At 41.7% G+C, this 25854-nt stretch overlaps 2 long non-coding RNA genes across 24 annotated transcripts in view; one reads left to right on the forward strand and one right to left on the reverse strand.

The window, feature by feature from the left end:
- Positions 1–25854, forward strand: part of LOC140608127 (uncharacterized) — a 172463-nt gene that overhangs the window by 58094 nt on the left and 88515 nt on the right. The window lies entirely within an intron of this gene.
- The window catches only part of LOC140608130 (uncharacterized), a 29046-nt gene continuing 7678 nt past the window's right edge, over positions 4487–25854 (reverse strand). The window contains exons 2-4 of the long non-coding RNA XR_012010147.1: positions 23939–24063; positions 16976–17036; positions 4487–4718 (exon numbers count right to left, since the gene is read on the reverse strand). This is a non-coding gene — a long non-coding RNA (uncharacterized lncRNA). The remainder of the gene's footprint in view (positions 4719–16975; positions 17037–23938; positions 24064–25854) is intronic.

Here is a 25854-nt window from a genome sequence, read left to right on the forward strand (position 1 = left end):
ACATTTTTATTTTGTGTTGGGGCCCACCAATTATATAGCTGGCCCTATTCATGTTTCAGTTCAAGAAGCTTCCATGACTCCTTACCTTAAAGGTATTTCCTAGTCTTTTCTGAGCATGGCACACAAAGAACATGAAAATGTGTGTGTTATAGTGGGCTCCCCTGGAGATTCAGATGCTGGACAACCAAAATGAGGGGAACAGATGTCATGGCAAACTGTGACCACTTCCCAGCACACAGAGAAGCTGAGCACACCTGCTAGGGAAAATCTGGCAGGAGTAGGTCCTATTAATCTATCCTGTGTGTATCAGATTCACACATCAAGTATTATTTGTTGCTTAATCTGTACCAGGTCCTGAGCAAGTGCTGGAAATATAATTATAAACAAACCCATGCCTTATGAAGCTTATTGCAAGTTAGGAAGGTAGACAGTCAAGTAAAGAGGCCACTTTGAAGCACTGTGAAAACAGGTATACAGAAGTAAGGGAAGGATATATTAGTTCCTACAGCTGCTGCAACAAATTACCACAAACCTGGTGGCTTATGGCAACATAAATTAGTTCTCCCATAGTTCAGGACAATAGAAGACTGAAATCCAGGTATCAGTGGGATCACACTTCCTCTGAAGGCTCTAGAGGAGAATCTTTCCTTGCCTTTTCTAGTTTCTGGTAGCCCTGGGCATTCCTTGGCTTGTCACTGCATCACTAGATCTTTGTCTCCTTCTTCACATGTCCTCTTCTGTTTCTCTGTTTCTTATAATGACCCTTGTCATTGTCAACTCAAATCCGTAATTACATCTGCAAAGAGCCTTTTTCCAATCAAAACAACATTCACAGGTTCTGGGAATTCAGATGTGGACATTTGCGGGGGCATCATTAAAACTACTTCAGGAAAAAAAAAAAACTACTTCAGAGGGTGTGTGATAGGTCAGCTAACCCCACACTGAGGAACTGGGGGTTGTCTTCTTAAAAAAACAAACAAAAAAAAAAACAAAAACAAAACAAAAAAAAACGTTGAAGCTGAATAAGCCAGAAAAAAGAGGAGGGAGAAGGAGGATGATGGTGATAAAAAATATTTCTAGAAATAGCGTGTGCAAAGATCACAACACAAAGTTAAGCATGCTGGGTTCCTGGAACTAAATAAAGCTAAGTGTTTTTACAGAATAATATACACAGGAGAAAGGTTAAGAGAAGCAGCTGGAGAAGTGAGCAAAGCCAAATCAAGATGAGCCCTGTAACTACAGAAAGGACTTTGGAACAATGTAATGGGGGGACATTGAAGGCTTTAAGCAATGGAAGGACATTATTGGATTTCAAAAGATTGCTATGGCTGTAGAGTGGAGCATGATTTGGAGGGGGCCAAGACTAGGCCATGGCAACTGGTTAGGAAATGGTTACATAATTCAGACAGGGAATAATAAACTAAGATAGTACAAAAGGGAAGGGAGGCAAGCCAATAAATTCAAGAAGATATTTTGGGAGGCAGAACCAACAGGACTTGGTGGCCGATGGGATTTCAGTGTAGAAGTCAAGGATGGTGCCCAGGCTTCTGGCTTCTGGTTTAGAGAAAACATTGCGGTTGTCGAAGTAAGGAACCGAGTAAGAGGTACAGTCTGGGTAGACACCAGAGGGAGGAGTTTGAAGTGTCTGTGGAACAGCCAACTGGAGATGGTTAGTGGGCATTTGAATTTAGAAGTCTGAGGCCCAAGAGAGGGTGCTGGGACTAGAAATACAGACTTGGGAACTGTCAGCACATAGAATACACATTAAACCAAGGAGTGAATGGTAACACTCAGAGGAATGGACAGAGTGAAAAGAGAATAGCGCCCACAATAGGAATCTTAGGGGCACCAGGACTCACTCGATGGGCAGAGAACAGAGGCTGTTGCAAGAGGCAGATGACTCAGAGGCAGACGACTGCCAGGATTTAGTTATGTGTGGTTTTTAGGATACAATTCAAAATTTACTCCCTGTTGCCCTATTCTGTGTCACTTATTTTATATATTACAAGTGTTCTCCTTTCTGCTGTCCTGGTCACTGACTACTTCTTACACCCAGGAACCAAGGCAAAGGTCCAGAACAGGGGGCCCTGAACAATGGGCTGGGTATTATCTGTCTGCGCCTGAGTTGGAAAACCTAGGGAGGGGACATTCCCCATCTCCTCTGATCCTTCACTAAAACCCACCATCCAACTTCACCATCAAATGGACATTCTAAAAATCTTATTTCTCTTAGATTATAAAGTTTCTCTAAATTTGAAGTATCTTTGTTTTGGCTCAAGATATTTCTTTTCCCCTCCCCTGGCCCCTTTTCAGCTATTTAAATTCTGTGTCACAGCACTGCCCAATGTAATTTTCTACAATGATGGAAACATTTGATATCTGTATTATGTAATTCAGTAGCCATGTGCCAAAGGTGGCTATTGAGCATTGGAATGTAGCTAGTGCAACTGAAGACCTGAACTATTTTATTTAATTTTGATCCACTTGCATTTAATTACCCACATGCCACGGCTAGTGGCAACTGTAGCAGACAGAACAACCATAAGGGGGCTCAGATTTCACTTCCTCAAGGAACATTCCCTGAATCCTCCTCCCAAATATGCCCTATCTCCTCCCTATATGCCCTCTAGAATCTTGTACTTTCATAAAACTAATGAAGATTATAATTTTGAATAATTATATGTGTATGCACTAGTTTAATACCTGTTGTGCCTGATAAACTCTCAGAGGGTAGGAATTGTGTCTATCTTATTCACTACTATATTTCTAGCACTGCACAAAGGGTATGGTACTTACTGTGTGCTCAATAAATATTTACTGAAAGAATGAATGAATGATAAAACGACTCACTAAAACAAAACATATTATTCAATACATACCAAATATATGTTTATTAAATAGTTGCTATAGACTGTCACCATATGGTAGATAATTCTGGGAGGCTAATAATAGCTCTAATCTGTAGAAATTGGTACCGTCAAGAGAGGAACAAATTTGACAGGCTCAGTTTTGGGTATGTAAAATTTGAGGTGCCAGCATGTCTGTTTTGTATTCCCTTGGTCTTATTATCCACTAAAATCCTGAAGGTCCTTTCAGCTCATGCTGGTATGCCACATGTCCTCTCCCATGCACTACGCAGTTAATAGAAAAACAATTCACACTTCTCATTAACATTTCTCGCTGAACATTACATCACCACTCAGCCCCTCGAAGTTGCTCTAAATCCTGGAGCTTGTCACAGTGTACTGGTCTCCTCTGCCAGCTATGCATTCTCTCAGTGTTTGTTTAACATCTTCTCAAAGCTCCTAATCCAATTAATTTTTAAATGGTGACTATGTCAGGAACTGTGGCACCCCACCGAAAACCTCCCTCCAGATATCAAAATGCACAGGCCTGCAATCTTTGGCTATAGCCTTTCAGCTATTAGGTAGCCCCTGCTTGGGATGGACTTCGAGGTGAGTCAGAAGCTCTGGCTTAACTGGAGCATTCCAGAGCTCCCTAGCTAGCTCTTTAGTCACTTTCAGCTCTGGCTGTCTCTCAGCACTGTGGCTTCCACCTTCTCCTAACAAATAAGGGGAATCTGGAAGGTTCTGCAAGCCCAACTGAATCCAGTTCCTACACCCTAGGACGGCAGAGGGCCAGGGCCCCTTAGCCAAGTTTCATCGCAAGTCCATGAAGGGCAGTGTTTTATAGGCACTCCGTGTCGGAGCCAAGGTAAACAGGCTGCGTCCCGATTGTCTGTCCCACTGGGGTTGGGCAGAGCGGAGAGACTGGGGAAGCCAAAGAGCAGAGAGGTTGAAAGGGATGGTTGGCAGGGAAACTGGCAGGTCTTGATTCATGCCACCATCATGGCGACTTCTGGAAGCAATGAGAGGGACTATAAGGGACATGGTATGATAAAGATGATCACTGAGAAGGTGGCGCCAGTGGATAGATTTGATTCCAAACGGGCAAAAGAGCATTAACCTTTACTTCAAAGCCATCTTCTCAAACATGGTGAGTGTGTTCTGTATAAAGCTGAAGGGAATGTATGTACCACAAGGTCCCCAGTGGCAGACAGACCCTTCCCTGGGTACCCTGAGGCAGGCAGCTCTGTGGGGCAGCCACTGCCAGCACCCCAGAAGAGAGAGAAGAAGCTGCATTCCTGGCCGCTGCCACCTCCCTGGCCCACCTCCCTGCATGCGTGCCTTGGCCAAAAGGCCATTGACACCTGCTCTTACACTTAGTGGAAGAGTCGTTCAGTCCTTGTTTACCCTACATGTCACATCACGGCTGCCTTTTAAATTTTCTGCATACATTCCTGGCTCAGTCAGTTAGGCGATCGACTCTTGGCTTCGGCACAGGTTGTGATCTCAGGATCGTGAGATGGAGCCCCACATTGGATTGTGTGCTGAATATGGAACCTGCTTAGGGTTCTCTCTCTCCCCCTCCTCTTCCCCTGACCCCCCCTCCCACTTGTGCACACACACACACACACTCTCTCTCTTAAACAATTAAAATTTCTTCATAATCCTCAAAGCTGCTAACAGGAGTGAAATGAACAGCTTCATGTTGGAAAATCCATAGGCGGTGATTTTACTGTGAACTAGAGTCACAAATGGGAGCATGTGGTCAGCGCTCAGGGGTCTTGGTAACAGATCAGGTGATTCCCAGAAGACAGTAAAGCCAGAGGGCGAGAGCAGCTGGTGATGTAGTTGGTGGATTCAGGTTGGCTGGAGCTGAAAGGCAACAGAGCAGTGGAAGTCAATGCAGAAAGCCCTGCCCAGGCCTGACAATGCCCGTGGCCGGTACTGTCCTGTTGTTACACTCGTATGTAATGATTCATGGAGTCATCCAGCCCAGCAGTCGGGGCCCAGCCCAGAAACAGCCCATGCTGTTCCCTCATAGCCCACTGGTTAGGTTTACTCTGCCAGGTTTTACCTCAAGGAAGCATATTGACTGTACAGATATCAAGCCTCGGGCCACTGAGAGATCCCAGCAATCTGGTCCAGAGATCTCTGGGAAGCTTCTGCAGTGCCAAACCGTCCCAATTGCTAAGTTTCAGTAAACAGCCCTCGGTTACCTATGGCATAAACCAGGTGCTGTCACATAAACCGTTTCACTTAATCCTGTCTCTACAATCTCTTTCCAGCCTTTCATTTTCACAGGCTCTCATTCAAGGCCTCACGATTTCTGTCTTTACTTCTGTAAAGGACTCTGACCTGATTCCCCCTCATCTACACAAAAGCCAGAAGAAACTTGCAAATGTATGAATTTGATCAAGTCATTCTGCTTCTTAAAGATGTTTTGTGTTCCCATGCTTTTGGGGTAAGGTCAGCCATTGGCTAGGCATTCAAGGCCCTCTGTGGCCACACCAGCCCACCTCATGCCCCAGGCCTCCCCATCTGTACTCACCCAGAGTGGGCATACTGCCTCACACCCTTTATGCCTTTCCATGGGAACTTCCCCTCTCTATGCCTGCCAGACAGTTCTGATTCCTCCTTTGTGATTTCTAGCATCTCCCTTTACTCCCTGAAGTCTTTCCAAACAACACCCACCACAGTCAGTCTCCCCCACCCATGGGCAGTGGAGTGACTCTACAACTTGTACCACTTTCTCCTATTGCACTCACCACACTCCCCTGTAACCCTTTGTCTCCTTCATTTTCAGGGGAGGATATATATCTTCCAGCAAGGGGGAGAGAAGTAGTTCTTGAAGGAGGGGTCTGGAAAAATCATACTCTTTTTTATTATAAAGCACAGATCTGAATACAATCCATAAATATATGCACAGTGTACCTGTGGTATTAAAATTTCATGGAGAGCAGGGAAAGATAAGGAAAAGAATGTCTAAGAAGGTTCCTTAGAGGCCAGTAATGAAAAATAGGTTGAGAAATACAGAACTGATTTGTTCATACATCTTACCCACCAACTGGACTATGAACATTTTGTGAGTCCCCAGAGTTGATAGAATGTTTTGAATAAATGTCGAACATTGAAAGCTGAGTGCAGTGTGTACTTGAATGAATTCTCCCAGTAATCCTGTGGGGTGGCATTACTGCCCCATTGGAGGAAGATAAGGAAACAGGTGCTACATGCCCCTCTCCCACCTCCACTACCAAAGTTTCAGAGTCAGTAAAGGCTAAAGTAGAAACATTTTATTTTATTTTTATTTTTTTAAAGAGTTTATTTATTTATCCATGAGAGAGAGAGAGAGGCAGAGACACAGACAGAGGGAGAAGCAGGCTCCCCACAAGGAGCCTGATGTGGGACTCAATCCTGGGACTCCAGGATCACACCCTGAGCTGAAAGCAGACACTCAACCACTGAGCCATCCAGGCATCCCTAAAGTAGAAACATTTTAAATTCAGTACTTCTAGAGTCCAAATTTAATGTTCTCTTACACTTTAGTATGATGGATGTAATTTACACAAAACCAGGACAATATATTTCCCAATTTGCCTTCAACATTCAAAAGTGCTCTGGTTGGAATAACCTAAACCAATTTGAGTGCCCAAGAACAACCTTGGAAAATCAAGCCTGGGGTGTGGCAGACTCAAGCAAAGACTCCCCAGCACTTGGAGGGGTTTTGATGTGGATAGTGGCCTTCTACCTGATTCAGGAGATTCCAAAATATAACCAGGTGTAGCCAACACCACCCATTGAGTTCATAACCCTGAGCCTTGCAGTTAATCCAATTAAATTAAATTTTTTTAAAACCCAGCCTTGAGCCTTTCCTATGTATTGAACTGAGCCACACAGGGCTACTTTGCCCTCAGGAGGTGAGGGTGGTGGAATAAGAAAAGAATACCACAGTTGTAATGCAAGATTCAACAAGATGACAGTCATGAGAGAGACTTGGACAACTCTAAGCCAGGAGATGAGCTGCAATGGGAAATAATGAGGACGGGAAGGTTATTAACAAAGATGCTTTCCTTGTTGAAAGCAAAGCAAAGCAATGTCTATAAAATGGTTTTATGAGTAAATTTGTTGAAGCAGGAGGAGCTGAGTAGTTCAACCCAGTGTTTTATTCTTTCCAAGGTCAAGATGAGGTTTGAAATTGGATTTATGGGTCTGTTTGTTCAATAAAACTCTTCACTTTCCACTCCTGAGCTTATGAGCAGTGGATAAAAATACCTATTGAATGGGAGTTCATCTGCCTAGGATGAAACCTTTTGCTTTTAAACATAAATACTTCATGCATACAGAAAAAAAAAAGCACTAATCATAAGTGCACAGTTAATGAATTTGCACAAGAAGACCAAACCCTTGTAACAACCACCCAGATAAAGAAACAGAACATTATTGCATCCTGAAACCTGTCCTGGTTATACCATAGATTAATTTTGCCTTTTTTGAACTTTAAAGAAATGGAATCATACAATATATAGTCCGTGTGTCTGATTTCTTTTGCTCAATAATATTATCTGTGAGATTCATCCAGATTGTTGCAAGTAGCAATAATTTGATCTTTCTCATTGCTGAAAGCATTTCATTGTGTGGATATATCATTTATTTACCTACTCTACTGCTGATAAATATTTGGATTGTTTCCACTTTTTGGTCATTATGTACAGAGCTACTATGAATATTTTTTCTACATGTCTTTTGATGAGTGTATGTGCTCATATACACCTAAGAGTTAGAAGGACTAGTTCATAGCATATACATATGTTCAGATTTAGTAGATTTTGCTAAAGACATTTGAAAAGTGGTTTACCAACTGTGTAACAATAGTGTACAAGAGTTCCGAATATTCCAAATCCTTTCCAATACTTGGTATTGAATGTCTTTTTTCATTTTAGCCAGTCTGGTGTCTGTTTTTGAAGTTTGTGATTTTAATTTGCATTTTCTTAATGACTAATGAAGTTAGGTATCTATTCATATGTTTACTGGCCATTTGAATTTTCTCTTTTGTAAACAACTTCTTCAAGTCTGCTGCACTTTTTTTCTGTTTAGACGTCTATCTTTTTCTTATTAATTTGTAGGAGATCTTTATATATTTTGGATACAAGTCCTTTGTCTTGTATATAATTTGCTAATATTTTCTTCCAATCTTTGACTTCATTTTTCACTCTTTTAATGGTGTCTTTTGATTAACTGAAGTTTTTTTCCTTTTTTTAAGATTTATTTATTTACTTTAGAGAGAGAGAGAGTTGGGGGGAGGGGCAAAGGGAGAAGGAGAGAAAATCTCAAGCAGACTCTGCGCTGAGCACAGAGCCCAACGCAGGGCCAATCTCATGACTCTGAGATCATGACCTGAGCCAAAACCAAGAGTTGAACATTTAACTGACTACATCACCCAGGCACACTGGAGTTTTTCTTTTTTAATACCCTGTAGTGCCAGTTTTATATTTAGTACATCATAAAATTTATAAATGCTATTAATGAAATCTTTGCCTCTCCTCTGCTCATGAAAATAATCATCTGATTTTAATACTGAGTTTTCCAATCTGTGAGCATGATCTATACCTTCATTTTTGCAGGTCTTCTTCACTTTATCTCGGTAATGTTCTATATGTTTCAGTCTACAGATTTTGCTCATTTTTTGTTAGATTTACATTCAACTTTGGGCAAACTCCAAATATCTTTCCAGTTTCAAGAGATATTTTTTTTAAAAAAGAGTCTAAAATATGTGCCTTGAATTCAGAATGCTTTAATACAATCGTGGCATGCAATTGCAGAAAGATAAAAGACAGAATATTAATTAAGTAGTAATTGTGTGATGGAGGCAACTAAAAAAGAGAGAGGCAAGCAACCAAAATGGGTTGAAATTGTTGGCAGAGATGCCTGATACAGGATGTAAAAAGGTATGAGATGGGCTTGAGACAGTGAATGGCATTTACAGGGTGGACTGAAAGGAAGTGTTTCAAGAGAAAAACTGGAATGAGCTGAAGTCCAGAAGTTAGAATGAACATAGCATGTTAAGGGACTCATAGGACACTGGTTGATGAAAGTATTTACACTCTGATTCATGAGTAGTGGGAGATAAGATGAAATACTGAGCTTAGAGGCCCTATGAACAACAGAGTGAAGATCTTCCAGTCCATTTTGATTATGGAGTTTGGCATTCTGGCCCCTGGAAGGGAGCTCAGCAAGTTTTCACCCTTGCTTGACATTAATTGGCAGCTATTTTAGAGTTTCCTGATAGGAACTCCCGTGCTTTCACCCTTGAACCAGACTTCCTATCCAAGAAGGCTTCCAATCAAGAAATGAACTATTTATTATAGAATATATAATCCAGAGACACTCTCATAGTAACCAGAGCTCGTGGCCCAACCAGAAGGCTTAGATTCAGCATCTACCACCAAATACTTTTGAGAGGGCTAAGCTGTAAAATCCAGTTGTGATGACTACTCAATGCATGCATTCTGTAGCAACAGCTGAATTTCTCAGAAGACATGCGGCTGGAAGTGGGTGTTCAAGTCATAGATCACTGGTCGGGTTTTTGATGCCCTATTTCCTTCCTAACTTAGGCAAAGTTAAAACTAGCTGACTTAGGGAAGCTCCAGAACTCATGGAAGAAGGTCCTCAGACCTCCTGGGAACTACTGGAATGAGTAAGGCGTGGAGTAGCCAGTAATGAGTTCAAATGATAAGATTCCTAAATGGGACATGAGTATGCATTTTGCCAAGATTCATTCTAATTTTGGAACCCAACTGGAAACTTCTGAACGTCATGTTCCATTTGGCTCTGACAAAATGCAGCTCTGCATTGCTTTGTGTTTATTTTATCCTTCAAGATCAGAGCATAATTTATTTGTAGTTAGATTTTTGTGTTTAGCACAAACCTCCATTTAGATAGAAAAACAAGATGATATTTTTTTCTTATATGTCCTTAGGGGAAAAAAAGATGTACAATGGAGAAAGTTTCCACTAGAAAAACATGCATGCCCAATATAGAAAATTTACGCAAACAGAAGCACCCAGAGGAGAAATATTTTATAAAGCCTAAAGTATAATGAGTCCTCAAACTTGGCACAAAATAGTAGAGATTAGATCCAGAAAATCTTCAGGACTCTCCTACATTTAGGCAGGACTGCATCTTCTCTAGCACCTCCTCCTTGTTAAAATTTCTTACCATATTTAAACAAATATTTCGAGAAGAAATATTATAACTTCCCTTGGAACTATGTTCTGTAACACTCTAACACTAGGTCTCAAACATGAAGATGCTTTCCTATAAGTACCTTTCCCCCCTCTTTAACTCATTTTTCATTTAATATCAAATGATTTTTTTTTTGGTATTATTGGTACAAATCCAAATTCCCCTATAGCTAAAGTGTACTAGGGCCTACAATAAAACAAAAATTAAGAAGAGTTGCAGATAAGGTTACATTAACCAGAACTCTTTCAGAAGCTCAATATAAAGTAAGACCCCCCAAAAAGGAGATTTATTGGCTCAGGTCGCAAGAGTCTTCTCACCACCTCCAGTTAGAAAGGTCTCAGAGAAGGATTCTAATTGATCAAACTGAATTGTGTGCCCAAGTCTGGACTAATCACTGTGGCTAGACCTGGGTCATACACCCAAAGTGGCATGTGCTCGTAGAAAGTGGATTTATTTCCAGGAGAAAGAGGAATTATAGATGATCACTTAGGGACAATCATAAACTGACAAATTTGAAAGAAGCAAAAAGAAATGTTTTCACAGTGTATCATATCTAGTACATTAGGTTTTGGAGAAAGCATTATTTCTTTAAGAAAGACAAAGGTGTTACAAAAGAGCACTGATTAGCCTTGAGACCTTGCTCTAGAATGTATACGTTTACTGTAGATGTCTTATGAGCATCGAGAAGGCAGTATAGCATAATGGCTAAGAACATTAACTTTGGATTCTAACTTACTCAAATTCAAATCCTCACAGTGCCAATGGCTAACTTTGGTATTTGGGCAAGTTACTTATCCTCCTGAATGAGTAATAGTAAAATTTACCTCTTTGGTTATTGTGAGGATTAAATGAAATAATAAAATGAAACATAAAATGCTTGGTACAGTGTCCATCACTTAGAGATCACTAAATGTTTAGTCCAGCTATTATGGTTTTCATTACAAGCATTATATATAATATGTTATAATATATACTAATATTTACATATTAAATATAATTATTATTATTAATTATTAGTTGTTAGTAATTATTACTATTAAGAGTGCCCAGGGATTTCAAGGCTAGAGAGTTCCTAGGATGGGTGATAGTGATAATGTTCCATTCTATCATCCTTCTGGAATAAAAAACATGTCTCTCTATACATCGTCTCCATTTATATCCAACTCCATCATTTGCCTAAAGTTACTTAAAATCTCTTTCTTCTACCTTCCATAATTTCTCTTTCTATCCACTGAGGCATGAAACACTAATGGATCTGGGTGGGAAAAGCAAGATGATGGTGCCCTTGATACTTGTTTTAATCTTTCCAAAAGAGACTTCACAGGTAATTGAAGTCCAAGAAATTACAGTCTTAGGAAGTGTCCATGCCATGAGCAACAAAAGATAACTCCTCAGAGAGATATCAAAACAGTTGACCAACTTCTGGAACCAATTGGCAAAGTTATGTGTAACCACACAAGATTACATTGCAGAGGAAAAGCTGTGAGGTCCTCTAGGAAAAATTGGAGTCTTCAAGACTGGACTTCTCTATCTTCTCATTAACTCTGTTATGTCTTACTTTTCATAAAACTTTCCATTGAAAACTCCAGAAAGGGAGATATCTCAAGAAAAACTAGTTCCTTTACTTCAACTGCAGCTCTCGGGGATCCTTGTTGCCTGGAGATTTAGGACCTAGAATTTTTTTAATCAAGTAAAATAGTGTGAGACAGAAAAACAGGTTACCATTTGAGCTTAACTTCCATGCTCTATTGAATGTCCATGGTAGCAATTACTCAGGACTCAGTCTCTTTTTTTTTTTTTTAAGAAAATGTTTCATAATATTTTTTTCCTTCTAATTATGAAAGGCAGATAAAATAATACCTTATATTTATATAGAACTAGCCCTTGGAAAGTGCTACAAATAATGTAATTCTTTCTCCCTCCAGAATTCCTTGTGGAAGTAACATATTTTCCTCACACCACTTTTATAGATTACATAGTCTGTCAGAATCATTGTGGGGGCCAGAACCTGGGTTTTCTTTGGATTTCAAATAAGGTATTAGGTTTCCTTTCTATTAGAAAAACAACATTTTTAGGCAAGGGAAAGAGAAAGAGAAGAAAGAAAGAAAGAAAGAAAGAAAGAAAGAAAGAAAGAAAGAAAGAAGGAAGGAAGGAAGGAAGGAAGGAAGGAAGGAAGGAAGGAAGGAAGGAAGGAAGGAAAGAAAGAAAGAAAGAAAGAAAGAAAGAAAGAAAGAAAGAAAGAGAAAGAAAAAGAAAGAAAGAAAGAAAGAAAGAAAGAAAGAAAGAAAGAAAGAAAGAAAGAAAGAAAAAGAAGGAAGAAAAAGAAAGAAAAGGCTTTTATACATAGTGCTCAAGGATTGCCATGGGAAAGAGCTCAGTTAAAACATATTGTTTTTCAACATAATCAAATAATCATTTTCCCATTTTCTTACAAACTTTTTATAGCCATAACTTGAATGGTATAGATAGTATACAAATATACTATCTATATCAGAATCATCTGCTCATAGTAATGTTCAGTATTGGACTGTGAAACTCATGTGTGTCCAAGGTCACAATATATTTCTTCCTGTGAGTGGCAGTGGTTTTTAATTTTTTTTTCTAACTGAAGTGTAATTGACATATAACATTTTATTAGTTTCAGGTGTGCAACATAATGATTTGCTATTTGTATATATTGAGAAATTATGGCCACAGTAAGTCTAGTTAACATCTTTTGCCTTACATAGTTATAAAATTTCTTTTCTTGTGATGTGAATGTTTAAGATCTCCTAATGTACATCAGTGTCTTACTACAATAAATGTTTATTTATCGTTCATGTGACAGTACAATGTGGATTCTACTCAGCAGGTGATGGCTATCCTCCATGCAGTGGTTCAGAAACTCAGGTCTCTTCCCATTTTGTGGCTTCACTATCCTCTAGGGTAGTTTTTTTCTATCAGTTCTAAGTAGAGGCCAGGAATATACAATTCACAGGAGAGATCCTGCAAAAAAGAATTTTCTGGCCCAAAATGTCAGTAGTGCCAAGGTTGAGAAATACTGCCCAAGGGACACATCTTCTGCATCCGGCCAGCTAAACAGGGAAGTGGAGAAACTGATTAAGATATAATTGCTTTGTAAATGCCTTGACCTAGAAACATTAGTCACATCATTCCCACCTAAATGCAAAAGAGGCTAAGAAATGAGTCCTAGTGGGCAGCTGCTTCCAGCAACAGCTCTTTTATTGGGGGGGAGGGGGGGGAGCAAGCATTTTTAGTGAAGAGCCAGTTAACTTGTCATAGGGGTCAATGGCAAGATTTGAATTGTGTACTTGCCTGGCTTACTCACAACACTCTTGAAGCATCAATATGAGCCAATGAAACCAGTAATATATATAAATGCAACCCTGAATTTCTCCTTGGGTTGCAATCTTCTGTCTAATGTCTTCTGTCTAACGTTTAATATATTATTAGGTGTTGCAAACAACACAGTCAAAGAGAATTTTCGGTCTTCCCACCAAAATGTTATTTTTCTCTCATCTTTCTCATTTCAGCAAATGATGACACCATGCTCCTCCCCTCTTTCTGACATCCTCTTCCAGTTGTTCAGCAGGTCTTTGCAGCTCTATCCCCAAGATACATGCCTGCGTCTATTACCATTGACTAGCTTTTCTAGCCTAACAACCAAAATAACCTTCTAATTGGCCTTTCTGTAACCTTTCTTTTCCCACTACCGCCTGTTTGTTCGTATAACCAAAGTGTCCTTTATAAACTATAAAGACTATTTCTGCGCATCTGGTGCCCGATTACTCTCTTGAGTGCCTTGGAACATGCCCCAGCAGGGATCGTGTGAGACCAATTTACTTCACTCCATTGTTCCTCTGAGGTCTGCACACCCTTCCTTCACCCTCACAGGTCCCTGAACTTGCTGTTAGCACTGGTTTGGTGGTTTCTAGATTCACAATAGTCACCTTCTTTGTACCCTTCTAGGAATGTGGCATAGTATTGTAATATGGAGAGTCAATTTGTCAACCTGGGGAAGCTAATTTGTCCAAATCCATGAAACTCACCATAGTCTACAAAACTCATCATGGTCTGGCCCCTGTCCCTCTCATCTCCTCTCCTGCCTTTCTTCACCTCTTCACTTTGCTGCAGACACACTGGCCCTCCAATGTGCCGGCTCATCTCGGTCTCAGAGCCTTCGTGTTCCCTTTCTCCTTGGAGCATCCTTGCCTGGGTGCTTGCACACCTGCCTCCTTCTCATCATTCTAGCCCCAGGTATTATCCACCAAAAGTGAAACACTCCTGAAATTGCTGTTACCACCCCTCTCCACCTCTCAAAAGCCATATCCCACCCCTATTTCAGTTTCTCCAGAACACTTATCAGCCCTGGAGCTGATACATATTATTCATTTGCTTGTATATTACTTGTCACCCCCTGCCACAGAATGGAAGCTCCTTGAGGACAAGGGCTTTGCTGGTCCTGTCCATCACTGTACCCCTAGTCCTAGAACAGGACCTGGCCTGTAGGTGTGATCGATACATAGTTAATGCATAGTCATTGAATCAGTGAGCCAACAGGAGAATAGTGGTACCCTGGAGAATAGGAAGTAGTGAATCTGAGGTCTTGTTCCAGCTCTGCCACAGATCTCAGAGGCTCACAAATAAATCTCATAGATCACAGTCCCTCCCCTGTAAACCTGTTTTCTTACCCAGGAAAAGAACTAACCACAAAGGCCTCCTAGAAACACAGACTTAGTAAGGAATTCTCTCCAGGGCCAGCAGACTGGCTGTCATTCATTGGTGGGTCACTTCAGAAACCTTTGTGTGCTTACTACCCAAAAGTGACTTCTGACCTTCTAGGCCACACACAGAATTGCCATTACTGAGGGAGTCAGAGGCCTAGTGAAGAAAATCATAATCATTATCATCCTTTCCTCTCCACATTCAACCTCTTTTATCTTTTTCTCTGGAATATCCTGGCTGCCCTCTCATATTCTCTAACAGCCAAGACTGCTCTGTACTTTTGGAAAATGTCATGATCCAAAAACCAGATCCTCTCAGCCAATACACCCCTGGAAGTTTCCTTCAGCTGGCCATGTGGCTGCTTCCTGGTTCCCACATTAGGCTGAGATGCTGCTTGGGGTACACACATGGCTAGCAGTAGCCTCACCTTTGATGTCCTCTTTCATCCCTCTGCATTGTCCTTTTCAGACTGAGTTCCTCATTCCTTCAATTAACAGCTATTTACTGAGCACTGAACTGGGCTTTAAAATGGATACAAGCTGAGGCACAATTACTGTGAATAAAACTTAAGCTCTAAGACCGATTTGCAAAAGTGAAACATTTTCACTGAAATCAGTTAAAACTATCCTTCTGCTCTGACTTCCCCTTCACCACACTAACCCCTGCGCAAGTTGCCACAGCATTTTTGGGATTCTGCTGAAGGGAAGGTGAGTTGGAGATACATTTGGTTTGCATTTAATGGGATACATTTATATGGTTCAAAGTCATGTTTGTATATAATAGTTATGTTATTGCTATACAAGTCAGCATAAAATTGCTTCTAGAAATACTCTGAGAACCCACTGCACCAACTCATCTAGTGTCATGATATGAAGACACACAGCCAGGTGCCATACCACAATAAAATGCATTATGCAGAATCCAGACCTGCAAATGGATGGGAAATGGAGGATCGCCCAGATTTGAGGTTACAAAAGTAGAAGCTCGTCTGTGGGAATTCCTCTAGTCATCACACGTATAAAATCGCAAATACAGATTTCAGTTCTCATGGACATGTAGTAAAAAAGGAAGTTCTCTCTGTGTCCGTAGGGCACAAACTCTTGAGGAGTAGTACTTTAAATAGCAAATATATCCTTGTGAGAATTGTTCATGCATCCCAACTATTTAATTTAAAATTTTAAAAAAACTGGTGTTGATCAACCATGTCAGAGGAAAGACTATCCTTCTATTGTTTTTTCCTATAAAATTATTGTCATATAAAGAGGCTATCAAAGAATATGTAGCCAAAAAGGTATGGGGAAAACAGTATTGTAGAGGTATGTCAGGCAATTAGTTAATAGAAATGGTATGCTATGGGGGATGGAGGAGTGGGGTGTGATGTTTGTAGGGTTTGTCAGCATTTAAATTTTTAAAATTTATTTCTATTTCTATCCTTAATCTGAATAAATATTTAATGTTCATAAATGCTCCCACAGTTGTTAAGCTAACTGGGTCGTCTCCTGGATACAGGTTCTAATGATATGCCTGTGGTTATTAAGGAGCTTCCAACAGATATTGAGTGAGTCCCAGATAGGAAAAAAGGTGAAGAAATTATCAGAATGCATTTGACAGTCCCTCTATCTACCAATCCATCATTCCCCTTATCTCCCCTAAAAGTAATCCCCAACAAATTAGACTCTTAACAACCATGCTCTTGAGGGAAATGGAAGGCGCTAAATTGTGGCATGTGTTATAGGTCAAATTCAGCAACACTTCTCTGTCCCTTTGGCCATCACCATCAGAGGAAAGTCAGCAAGTGTGACAGGGCTAAGCATTGTTTTAGACTCAGGTGTCCTAAGACAGGCCCTACAAAGGGACCTTCTGATCTTACTGGGTCAGTCACCCTGAGGGCTGAGGACAGCAAGTTTGTCACTGGAAGACCCTGAATGCAGTAGCAGTGTGGTGTCAATGAATGTTCTCTCTAGAAGCCTGCGTATTTTCTTCCTTCTGTGTGTAGACCACAATGATTAGTCAACTGATTTCCAATCAGTCAGTGAATGTTTGACTTGAGTGAGCCACTTACAGCAGATTTGGAACAACAAATTGGGTATGATGCTGCCCATCCCCTACCCTTCAACCCGTCACAGAGTTGTTTGCAAAAGATCCGTCAAATGGAGCCAGCTTACCAATTGACTGGCGACTGTGGTTACCATTTCATAAGAGAAAACGAAGCGCATCATGGTTTTCCTACAAAAATTAACCAGAAATGTAAAGGGATTAGACTCAGAACAGTATGTGAAGCAGCCAACAATTAATCATTTACTACAGGGTGGGTGACCTTTTCATTGAAGGTAACCCGTATAATTAAACAGCCTCTTGCTGAGTGGGTGTTGAAACTGAAATTCTCTAGGCCTGACTCAAGGCTTTTCCACCTGGTTCCTGGCTCCTTTGGAATTGGTTGGGAGGCAGGTTGCCTCTCATAACAAATTCTGGGAAATCCCCGCCTCAGGCCTGCCTTGGAAAACACTGGCAGTGTTTTCCTTTGTCATTTAAAGTTTGTTTGTGTGCTGGGCAAGGAAAAGCCTGCAAGCAGGTACTTGAACTGGGTGGAATGAAAGCCTAGGGATCAAATAGCGCCCTAGACCCATTGCCAAGGCCAAGGGAGGGACAGAGGTCTAATCACAGAAAGTGGCTGCAGCTGCACTCCAAAGCTGTCATTACTGTCTTGCTGTAACCCCTGAAAGCTTGTTTATTTCCTGTTTCAAACTTCCGGAAGGGTACCACGCAGGACAGTTATGAAGGGCAGTAACATCACAGCCTTTTGTCTTTCATTTGGGTGGTACCATCTTCAACATTAGTAAGTCCAAATCCAGTTTGGCGTGGCAGGCTCCTTTTGATCTGTAGACATCTTCTGATCCCTGCCCCAGGGACCCCTTGCCCCCACATCTCCCCACTCCTAGGCTTCCTCTGTGAAAGGAGAGATTTAGAGATGATCAAGCTGATGACACTTAATTCAGATTCAATGTTTCTCTTAAGTCTGAAATCCTCTGAATCTGATGGGAGAGGAGAAGGAAGTGAAACTGGATAGTCTAAATAATTTGTAGTTAAAGCCGAGATTTATGAGGGGAATTACTCCCCAGAGCTTGATTTTGCATGTTGTTGGACCTGGGAGCCAGATTCTCCCCTCTGTCTGCCCACATGTGTCTCTCATGGCTCTGTGGCATGACCCTTCCATGGTGGGAGAAAGCTACAAGTGTTCCACAAGCAGGGAGTCTTGGCCCTGAAAGCCCCAGGAGAGTGGCTTGTTGGTGTGTTTGGTAATTAGCATGTGGCTCTTCAAGATGAAAAAGAAAGACTTTGTGGTGACAGGGGAGGAAGCAAAAGGAAGGAAAGAAAGAACCACAGACTGTGAGAAACACTCCCAGGGAGACCAGGCCTGGGGGAATGCAGGATGCAACTTAGACCTTAGAGTTTTGTTTGGCCCCCCACTTTGCCAAAGAGGTAGGCATTAGAGTGGGATCATTTTGGAGCCACAGGTTAGAACCGGTTCTACTTAGGTCAGGCCCTGCTAAAATTCATTTTGAGAAGTTTGAAGACTGGAGAAGAAAACTGAAATTCTAGCATTCTTTAACACACACACACACACACACACACTGCTTTATGAAGATAGAGGGCAAAGTGAATTAATATAACACACTTAAAACAGTACCTAACACATAGTAGATGCTATAGAAGCACTATTGTATTTCCTGCTTTAACTGTGAACTGTTAGTAGTAGTAGTAGTAGTAGTAGTAGTAGTAGTAGTAGTACTGTATTTTGACATTGCTTTCAAATAACTGATTTTGAACATAAAAATGTAGATAGGACATCCCAGCCATATTTTTGCTTTTCTCAGTAACTGCATATGCGTAGACAAAGCAGTGAGCTAAAGGAGATGGTGTACCTGGCTTAGAGCCCAGGGGCAGCTACAGGAAGGCAGAGTAGTGGGAGGCATGCTGAAGATAGGAATAAGCCTGGTGAACTGCTTGTGTATGAGTGCGGCAGTGTGCCTGACTCCCCAGTGTAAGGGAAGAGCCGGAGAGACAGAGGCCAATGTCTGAACCCTCACCTGTGAAGTATGTAGCTGTGAAAATTACTGAGTATGTCTGAGCCACCAATTCCTCTTTTACAAATGGGTATGATTAAACCACCTCCCAAGGGAGGCACAGAAGACTAAGTGACTAAGTGGGGTTCAGCTGGCTTCTGCCTCTCAGCATTGAGAGGGTTTTATTATCTGGAGTTTGTGATAGAGCAAAAGAAATTAGGAAAGAGAGGCAAAATCCACCTGTGGAATGCCATCTAACCAATCTACTCAACAGTTAACTTGAGCATAAATGAGCACATACAATCAGTTAGGATTCAAATCCACACCTAGCCCAGAGTAAGAGGTCCTGGTGGGCTTTTTGGTCCTCTCTCTGTAAGGGATTTCGGGGCTTCACCCAGGTGGGCCTAATCTGAAAGAAGGACCTGACCTGGTCCTTTCCCCACCCAGATCCTTTTAGGACCTTCCTCCATGTGTATTGGTTGGCTAGTTGTGGTCCCTGGTCTTCCTCCATGTGCCCCACAAGTATCCAGCCCATGTTGGTCTCCCTGGAACCATCTCTTCCAACCCAGACAAGTTTCCAATTATAGCCAATTCTTACTGCTTTTAGTTCAGGATTTAAGAATCATCACCTTTATCTTTATAACCATTGCTGGTCCCAAACTCATTCTTTCTCAGTAAAATGGGAATAATCTCATAGGTTTGTTTTTATTCAGTTAGCACAATGCTTGCCACCTGTATGTAAAATTATTTTTAATGTTATTCACAATCATTGCCATCATCGTCTTCATAATTCAGTCATGCTACTCTTTAAACTGGCTTCCAGAGATGCCCTTCAAAATCACCTCTAGCAGTTTCTCTTTACATCAGAAGTTGATTTTATGAATCACCCCAATGTTTGGCAAGGAGAAGACAACTTTCAAGTGGAGGGTTACCGAACAAAGCAAAACGAAACAAAAGAATGAATTCCTGAATGATGCAAAAGTCATTTACTTTACGACTATTTCCTCTGTTCCACTTGAAACCTACTCAAGTGTAGTTTCGTTGTTGAATTATTTAATGCCAGTCGGGTAAGAGCCTTTAGGGAGTTAACTTACATCCCAGGGGCCAGCCTGGCATATTTATCTTCAATTCCTGGTGGAACTAACATAATCTATTTTAACATGTTACCATTCTACTCTTCTTTAGAGCACCTAAATGCTAAGTTCAGGCAGCACATAGAGGCCCAGATTCCGTTCACCCAAGGAAGTGGAAACAGGTAGAAAGCAACAGTCCTCCTGTGGATTGGGGATCCTCAGAGTTGGTTTGTAAATAAGTTACTGCTGGAATCTTGACATTTGGGATTAAATCCCAGATCAGAACACAACATAAAGAAAGGGAGAAGCCATTCAGTTGTAATGTAACTGGCCTGGCATGAGGTGGCCCAGACAATACCATGTGCCGGAGAGAAACCCTGTGCTCAACAGACAGGAGCACTCTGTCCACCAGGAAGAAAGGCATTAAGCACAAGAAGGATGATTTCCCAGATGTTGTATTAGTCTGCTGGACATCCCCCCTGAGATTAGGCAATTAGCTTTGTTTTGATTCTGTGCTCACTGAGAAACCTTCTAATTTTTTCTTCAGTCATCCCAGGTACCTTAATTCCCGAAGAAGGTGTACCCTGGATTATGGGAATGAATATATGGGTAGCACCCATCTTTGTGTAGGAATAAATTTGTTTTGTGGCATACACAGCCACTGCCCATGAGTTTAGCATGATGCAGTCAGCTCCAGGTAGATAGAAGAATAGAGAGTCAGCATCAGAAAGCTGAGAATCTATCATTCAGTCAATGCTCTTTGAAGTTCTGTTGTGCCTCAGTGTCCTCATCTATAAAGCAGTGGTAAACAATAGTGCCTCTTTTGTATGGTTGCTGTGAGGATTTATGATTTAGTAGATGTAGATTATTTATATATATATATATGTGTGTGCATGTATGTGTATGAAATGATTTTACATGTGGAAGTACTTAGAATGGTATCTGTGATTCATAGTGACCCCACAAGATTCCCCATTAGAAGCCACCACCTAGGAGCACCTGGGTGGCTCAGCGGTTGAGCATCTGCCTTCAGCTCAGGATATGATCCTGGAGTCCTGGGATCGAGTCCCACATCGGGCTCCCTGCATGGAGCCTGCTTCTCCCTCTGCCTATGTCTCTGCTCTCTCTCTCTCTCTCTCTCTCCATCTGTGTGTCTCTCATGAATAAGTAAATTAAAAAAATAAAAAGAAGCCACCACTTAATGTCACTCTGCCTTAGACTTTGTTACAGGGCATGCAAAGTACTTATTTCCTCTAGCTACTCCACTCTGATAACTCGAGGCTTTGAATAAAAGCTACACACATCATACCTTTGGGGGCATGTGACCTGTGCAAGTTGCCTGGGGCCTGCACTTAGTTTAATGCTTGGCTCTTGCCGTCTTGAAGTTCTTAATAATTTTCACAAAGGGGATCCACATTCTTATTTTGCATCAGGCCCTGCAAATTATGCAACCAACCCTAGTTCCCTGTCTTCAAAGACTAGCCAAGTGGCCTTGGGAAGGCTATTCCCTTTCCAGATGGCTCTATCTTAGTTTTATGGATGTTGTGGAGACAATGATGAAAGAAATGAGATTAATATGGCCACAGACCCAGGCTTGCCAACGAGCAGAATAAAGCCTTCTTGAATGTGTAGCAATGTGTTCAGGCTATAGGCAATAAATTCTCTTCCAGGGGTCTCCATAGACTCAAAGAAATCTGAAAGAAACTGTGGATGTGCTTCCCATCACTATCAATTCCCCCAAATAACAAACATACTTGGTAATTCATAGAGAAATGATTTGAGTTACTCAGAGATACAGAGCAGCCATCTTGGCCTTCAGCACAGGGAGTGCCCAAAGAGCATCCGACCACTGTTGGGAAACTGAGAGCACAGTTATTTAGGCTGGGGTCTCCCAATGGAGACTATTATGGGGGGTGGGCAGGAGGACATGACCATGACCACTTTGGACAAGCAGCTGAGGCCAGGTAACCTCACAGGTGACATCCAAGTCCACCACAGGAGCTTTCGCCTCCAGCAGTGTACCCCAGTGGGCTGGGAGCCTGTCTTGGTGCTCATGCAGGATGTTACCTACTTGGGTGGGATGTCCACTAAATTCAATAACGGGAGTAAGAGGCAGAGTGTTTTGAGGCCATTATTGTAAACTGTTCCTTCTTTGAGTTTCTAAGTGAGAGTGGCCCAAGGAAAAAGGGGTCTACAAATTCTCGGCCTCGTTGTTCTGGTATGTGTGTATTTTGTTCATGCAGTAGGTCTGACTTTGACACTGGTGGATATGACTTGGTAGCCATGAAATCACTTTTCCATGACCAGGTTCATTCCTATCATCTGCTTGCTCCCCATCTCTGGCCCTGAAGTGATGATGGAATTTACCAGTAGGTACCAGCGACACAGACCTGTGGATGAGCTTTCTGAAATGCTGCCTCAAATCCCCTTTTAGAGAAATCCATCTAAATATCCCACAATAATTCAGTTTCTTTGAACACTTGGATCGCTCTGTTCTGATTTTAGAATCTAGAAATGCAGCGCAAGATATTTCTAAGCTGGGAATTTGCCATCGTGTTGCAGGAGTGCAGCAGCAACCCCAGAGAGAAATTTTTCAAGGCTGCAGGGAAAACAAGGGCTGGAAAAATGTTTGTTTATTGCCAGCTCTCCCCACAGCCACTTACATAAGAGCTCGTGCTGAGACAGGCTGTCCTGCCCAGACCCTGGATTAAGAGTTACGCTCCTTGGGACCATGACAGAAACAATGTGGGAACCACACAGCCATGGCCCGTGACGCAGTCCAGGAAGGAAAAGCAAGTGTTGTGTGGCGATTAGTCCTTTCACAATGGTGTGATGGTTTCCTGGGGTGTTTTCCAGTTTGCGGGTGGTGGCACAGTCTGCAGGAGGGGAAAGGCTCTCTGAGCGAGATATGGCTGAAGAATGGTTCCTCGTTTTCCCATTTTGAAGATAAAACAATGCACAAAAGTGTGTGAGCTGAAGGGCAGAGTCAAAAGTTCAGCTATCTTCTGACCTTCCAGATCCATTCTGACTTTCGAGCCACGAAAATAAACACTATATCCAAATCTGGGGGCATTTAAAAAGTGTGGACAAAACTGTGTAGATTTTGTTCAACTGTTTACTGCACTATATATATACTTTTTTCTTCACAAAACAAACATGAGAAACAAAGTCCGCCAGGAAAAAAATGCAAAAGCCTTTTACAGCTTGCCTTCCCCCATGCTGTTACTGAAAAGCAGATGTGAAGGGCAGAGATGCAGGCCTGTAATCAAGCTTGTGAAGCAGCCATGAGGCAGTCTAAACTATTCGCAGCAGCCTCCCTCTACAGGAGACGCCACAGCCTCTTCGTGTAGACTGTTCCAGGCTCTAAGTGAATATCAAAAAAACATTTTCCATATGTTTTAACTTAACTTCTGGTTTAAACATGGGCCCATTCATCCTGTTCCTTCCTTAACAGCCTTCAAGAGTAATTGTCCACTTACTTTGCTGCTTGCCATTCATACCTGGGTGTGCATTTTTCATACACCAGACACACCTATCTCTTAGCGTCTGTCGTCACAAAAAAGGTTTCTGCTTGTTGCTTTGGAATGACAGGTTGAAACTAGCACAACCTTACACACATAGGAGATATTCAGTCAGGATTTTGCTGATGGAGTCATCTCTCTCTCTCTCCCTCTCTCTCTCTCTCTCTCTCCTTAGTTCTCCTGCTACTTTGTTCGCTTCCCTCCCCCTATTTTTCTTTTTTTTTTCTCCCTCTGCTGCCAAAACATTGTGTTTACCAGTGAATCTACTGAGTACTCTCTAAATCTCTGATTGACACCAAAATAGAAAAACACTCACTTTGGGACGCCAATTTGGGGCTGAATCTATGTGAGTTTGGAGTCATAATTTATTTTAAGCAAGTAGAGGTCCAGAAAGAGCAGAGGTAGCAAGATCCCATGCATCACCTGTGGATTCCATCTCACTGGACCTCACAGATAAGAATCTGTCTCACCTGAATGATGTTCTGTCCCTTCTTTTTTCTGACTCTTCCCCAAATCATAATGGACAGGCTGGACTCTGACGCTAATAGCTTCTGATTTTTAGTTCACTTTTCAGCATTTCTAGGAAAGAGGAAAACTGAGAAAGGACCTAAATTATTCAGGACTCATGGGTTACAAATGGAAGAAACACATCTTAAACCAGCATAAGCCTAAAAGGAAATTTATTTGTTCATATAACAAAAACAAAAAAGACAGTTGGATTGAGGCATATCCTCAGGACTCTCATTCTCTCTCCTTTTTGCTCTTGCTTGATGCTATTTTCCCAGACCAGATCCTCCATGGAGGTGGGGACACAGCCATGGGCAAAGCTCACCTCCTCATAGCTCATGATCTGAGCACATAGGTGTTTTCTCCCGTTCCCCCTAGGGGCTGGGAAAAAAATCCAAGATGAGATGCTGATTGGCCCATTCACTAAGGCTAACCACATGAGGTATGTGATCAGCTCTCCTAGGTCATGTCTCCCATGCGGCCAGGAGGACAGTTGGTCTCTGTTATCACAAGAGGGGTGGGGAATTCTAGGCAGATTAAATAGCAGTTAATATAGCAACTAAGGAAAAGAACTCCATGAAGACGCCAGGTCTACTGACAGATGACTCCTCCCTATCCTCGCAGCCCCATTTGTGAGAAATACTACATGTGGTCTAAGGTTTCTTGGACCCTTTACATGAAGATATAACAACAAGTCAACATCCTACCATCCTGGTGGGGAAGAGGTGGGGATGCTTTGTCTGATTTTCCTACCAATACCGAGAAGTAATTAGAGATGAAATTTGGGATTCACAAAAAATTATAGAGCCAGAGAATTGGAGAATATCTAAGAGAATCTAGATTTCCCATCTCTGGCCAGAGCTTTACAAAGAAGGGTGATGATGGATGGTGAAAGATCTTGTACAGGTAGAGGGTCTTGCACTAGGTGAGAAGCTGGACAAAGAAACTCTTAAAAGTCCTTTAGTCTGGGATCCCTGGGTGGCGCAGTGGTTTGGCGCCTGCCTTTGGCCCAGGGCGTGATCCTGGAGACCCGGGATCGAATCCCACGTCGGGCTCCCGGTGCATGGAGCCTGCTTCTCCCTCTGCCTATGTCTCTGCCTCTCTCTCTCTCTCTCTCTGTGACTATCATAAATAAATAAATAAAAATTTAAAAAAAAAAAAGAAAAAGTCCTTTAGTCTGTGAGAGGATGTGAGTCTATGAAGCCATCCTAAATTGAAGTTGGTTGGTTCTTTCCTTAAATTGTTCAGGACATTTTCTCACACCACCACTCTTACTGATTAGAACGATCAGCAAACCTTGTACTAGAGGATTCCATCTGGATGTTTCATTTAAACACCCCACTCTGGCAATGTAAGCCCATACCCTTGAAGCCTGGGAATTCACAAGTCCTTAGAAACTAGTAAGCCTTCCCTTCCTCCTCATCCCATGTTAGACAACATTTGTGAGCCTCCTTTTCTATAAATTTTGGCATTTTTATTCCTTTTCTTTGTGTCTTGGCTATACTAACCAAATCACAGCTGAGAAGAGAAGCCTGGGGTTGAATACAGAGGTCTAAAATATCTTCAAATTGCCTTTTTCTGGCCACAGAGAATTAGAGAAGTCAAGAAAGCAAGAGAAAGAGTTGATCTTTGTTCTCATTTTCCTACTCCCTTCCAGTGATAGGCAGGAAAAAAAAAAAAAACCCAAAGATGTTTATATCCTAATCCCTGGAAACTGTGGATATGTTATGTTCTGTGACAAAGAGGAATTCTGGCTGCTTTTCAGCTGACTTGAAGATAGGAAGATTACCCTGGGGAGCCCGATGTAATCCCAAGGGTCCTTCAAAATAGAAGAGGGAGGCAGGAGAGGAAGTGGAGTGATGCAATGTGAGGAGGACTC

This window comes from Canis lupus, chromosome 17 (assembly GCF_048164855.1).
Source record: "Canis lupus baileyi chromosome 17, mCanLup2.hap1, whole genome shotgun sequence".
NCBI classification, from domain to species: domain Eukaryota; kingdom Metazoa; phylum Chordata; class Mammalia; order Carnivora; family Canidae; genus Canis; species Canis lupus.